The sequence below is a fragment of the Chiloscyllium plagiosum genome, chromosome 38 (assembly GCF_004010195.1).
Source record: "Chiloscyllium plagiosum isolate BGI_BamShark_2017 chromosome 38, ASM401019v2, whole genome shotgun sequence".
NCBI lineage: Eukaryota > Metazoa > Chordata > Chondrichthyes > Orectolobiformes > Hemiscylliidae > Chiloscyllium > Chiloscyllium plagiosum.
Window position 1 is genome coordinate 24875085 of NC_057747.1, and position 4427 is coordinate 24879511.

The window sequence follows — 4427 nt, forward strand, 5'->3', positions numbered from 1 at the left end:
ACTTGGTAGTGTGGATGAGCAGAGGGATCTTGGTGTCCATGTATACAGATCTTTGAAAGTTGCCACCCAGGTAAATAGTGCGGTGAGGAAGGCATATGGCGTACTGGCTTTTATTTGTAGAGGAATTGAGTTCCGGAGTCCTGAGGTCATGTTGCAGTTGTATAAGACTCTGGTGCGTCCGCATCTGGAGTATTGTGTGCAGTTTTGGTCGCCATACTATAGGAAGGATGTGGTGGCACTGGAACGGGTGCAGAGGAGGTTTACTAGGATGTTGCCTGGTATGGTAGGAAGTTCGTATGAGGAAAGGCTGAGGCACTTGGGGTTGTTTTCAATGGTGTAAAGAAGGTTTAGGGGTGACTTGATGATTAGGGGTTTAGATAGGGTTGACCATGAGAACCTTTTTCCACGTATGGAGTCAGCTATTACGAGGGGGCATAGCTTTAAATTAAGGGGGGGTAGATATAGGACTGAATTTAGGGGTAGGTTCTTCACTCAGCGAGTCGTAAGTTCATGGAATGCCCTGCCAGTAGCAGTGGTGGACTCTCCCTCTTTATGGGCATTTAAGCGGGCATTGGATAGGTATATGGAGGATAGTGGGTTAGTATAGGTTAGGTGGGCTTGGATCGGCGCAACATCGAGGGCCAAAGGGCCTGTACTGCGCTGTATTCTTCTATGTTCTATGTTCTATGACTCTATGACTGACCTCGCAGCGCAGAAGCCCCATATAATGCTCTGAGGACTGGCGTTCAAATCTGGCAACGGGCAGAATTTAAATTCACTTGTTTAAATTTGGAATTAAGAGTCAGACTTAGGTACTGGTGACCATGACAGCTGTTGTCATTTCAACCCCTTTTGGTTCACTCGTGTGTTTCCGGGAAGGAAATCTGCCATCCTTTCCTGGTCTGGCCTACATATGACTCCAGATCCACAGCGATGTGGTTGACCCTTAACTGCGTTCTAAAGCTCTAGTGTAATTAGGGATGGGCAACCAGTGTTGACTTAATCATTAGTAGCCACATCCTGTGAAAAAATATAAAAGAAAACAATCAACTTGACCACAGCTTATCCCGTCGTTTGTCAGATTCTCTTTTTGTGGGAGCTTGCTGTGTACAAAATGTCACTTTTTTTTCCCCCTAGGTTTGCTAGAGTAACTGCACTCCTGTAGTAATTCATTGTCTGGACATTGCATTGTGATGTACTGTGTTCGGTGTTAGATAAATGCAAATCTGTTTTGCTGGGAGCGTCCACACGCTGACCAGCCACGCCAGCAAGCCTCACAAATAACAATCGCTAATATTCTCAAGCCAATGGCGGATTTGTGAAACTCTGCAAAACTTTGCCTTCCTCAACAACAGTAATGTGGAGCAAGCAAATTCAATTTACAAAAACAACAGCTTTGCTATAATCAGAACCAACTCAAAAATGCAACAAGCCAAATGATTGCAACCGATTCATGATCCAGGGGAATGTTTCTGGCTCTGGCTTGGTGCATGATGAAGTGGTTAAAAGAGTTTGAGACGGTGAAGGAAATCTGGAACAATTCCTCATGACAGGGTCTGAAACAAATCAGCAGGACATGACGAAGGCAGAAACTTTACCACAGACAGAAACTCAAAGCCCGACAGAAACTAGAAACACCACAAACATCCTCACTGTCTGACTTCAGGCTAAACTCCACTGAGCAGAGAATTCCTACAGGCCATTCAGCCCATCAAATCCACACTAACCCTTTGAAGAGCATCTTACCAAGATTCAGCCCAGTACCCCATCCCTGTCACCCTGCATTTCCCATGGCCAATCCAACGAGCCTGCACATTCCTGGACACTGTAGAGCAATTCAGCATGGCCAATCCACCGAACCTGCACATCATTGGACTGTGGGAGAAAACACACAGAGACACAGGGAGAACCATGCAACCCCACACAGACAGCCATTCAAGGGTGGAATTGAAACTGGGTCCTTGGTGCTACAAGGCAGCACTGAGCTACCATGCCATCCAATAATGATACATTATAACGATAAAAATATATTATTGTTCACCTTCAGGTTACACCATTTACTGAGAAATGACAGTTCTATCAGCTGTGTGCAGTTTAAAATTCATGAACTATACATTGACAAAATGGTCGAAATGCCCCATTGTGAAGTTTATCAAAATCAAACCTGGTGAGGAGGGTCACAATAAGGGCCACTCTCCTCCTGACAGCCACACACCTGACAGCATTCTGGCATATTCAGCTCTCCAAGCAAGCTAATAATTCCTTCAGTCTGCCGCTTTGAATGGTGTGGCATAGGTGCTGTGACCAGATAAAATCTCCTTTCTTACCATCCAATAATATTGATAACGTGTTGTCAAGCCCCCTACTGCCCGAGGGTCAGAAGCTGACCTGCAAGAACCGAATGCTGTGGCCAAAGTTCAGAGACAGGATTTTCAGCAGCAAGGCTCTCCTGAAATTGGAAGTGGCTCTGTTAAATGTCTATGGGCATGTGTGTGCCCATGTGTTGTGTGTGCAAGTGTATGCATGCATGGGTGTAAGTGCCTGTCTGCATATGTGTGTGTGTGCGTGTGTGTGTGTGCATCATGCATCTGCATTTGCATGAGTGTGCAAGCATGTGTGCATGTACGAATATGTGTGTGTACGTGCCTGTCTGTGTATTTGCATGCAGTGTGCAAACAAGTGTGGATGTGCAAATGTGCCTGCATGCATGTGGTGTGTATGTATGAACATGTGTGTTAAACCATGCCTGCCTACGTGTGTACCATATTTGTATGTGAGTGTGTATGCATGTGCAGGTGTGTGTGTGTTGTGTGTACATGTACACATTATTTGTGTGTATAAGTGTGTCTGTGTGTGTGTGTATCAGCTCATGTGCATGCGTGAGTGGGTGTGAGTCTGTGTATGCTTAATTTTGGTCTTGTCAACATTTTTTGTTTTTTTTATGATTCAGTTGCTGACATAAAGATGCATTGTGCAACAAAGTAGTTGGGGTAAGCTTCTGCGTTCAAGCTGCTCATGTGATAAATGAATCCCCTTTTGAATCCATCTGATCATGTGAGGTTCTGTAAAATGTGAGGAAAAGGAAAGAGAAAAGACCAGTGACTCTTCTAATGCTAGTTATTTTGTTTTTTAAAATTCATTCGGTGGTGAGTAAGCGTCGTTTGGAGGGCCAAGATTTAATGCCTGTGCCTAGTCGCCTTTGAGAAGGTGGTATGAGGTGCCATCTTGCACTTCTGCAGTCTTGTGCGGGCAGGTTGACCCACAATGTCCAGGATTTTGACCCAGCGACCTGATGGAACAGCAATATATTTCCAAGTCAGGATGGTAAATGGCTCAGAGGGATCTTGCAGGTGGTGGTGTTCCCATGTATCTGCTGCCCTTGTCCTTCAAGATGGAAGTGGTCCTGGGTTTGGAAGGTGCTGTCTTAGGAATCTAATATGGAGCTTTACAAAAATGAGTATCTTAATTAGTATTGAAGGCGCCCCAAGTGTTGGAAAGAGAGCTGGACATGAACAGTAAATTAATATTTACTGTAGCTCCACCTGCTGTTTCAACAGAAAATGTTGGCTTTCAGATGAACACAATTAACATTTAGCCAGCTTCTATTCATTTCAAACCTTCTGAAGTTTTAAAGGTTGTCAATTGTAAATGAGATGGGTAAATCCCAAAGAGGAAAAGCACATTAATTGGTGGGGGCGGGAGTGACAGTTCTGTCGAACAATTTGCATTCACCCGCTTCGCTCCAAAACTGTTAGATAAAAAAAAGTTATTTCTTTCAAAATAACCAACTTCACACACCAAGAATCCAGGTCTTTGTCCAGTTGCCTCAGAATGTCATGTTGAGGTTGTACAGGACGTTGGTGAGGCCTCTTGTGGATTACTGTGTGCAGTTCTGGTCGTCCTGCTCTCAGAAGGATATTATTAAATCGGAAAGCGCGCAGAAAAGATTTACCAGGGCGTTGCTGGGACTGAAGGGTTTGAGATATACGGAGAGGCAGGATAGGCTGAGACATTTTTCACTGGACCATGACGGCTGACCTTATGGAGGTTTATAAGATCATGAGGGGTGGAGATAAGGTGAATAGCCAAGATCATTTCCCTACGGGGTTAATCAAAACTAAAGGGTTTAATTTTAAGGTGAGAGGAGAAAGATTTAAAAGAGACCTGAGGAGCAAATTTTTCACACAGGGCGGTGGTTCATATGTTGAATGAGCTGCGTAATGAAGTGGTAGATGTAGATATAGTTACAAGATTTACATTTGGACCAGTACATGAACAGGAAAAATTTAGAAGGATCTGGGCCAAGTGCAGGCAAATGGGACTAGTTTAGTTTGGGAAACTTGTTCAGTAAGGATGATGCTGTACGACTGTATGACTGAAAATGTGTTGCTGGAAAAGCGCAGCAGGTCAGGCAGCATCCAAGGAGC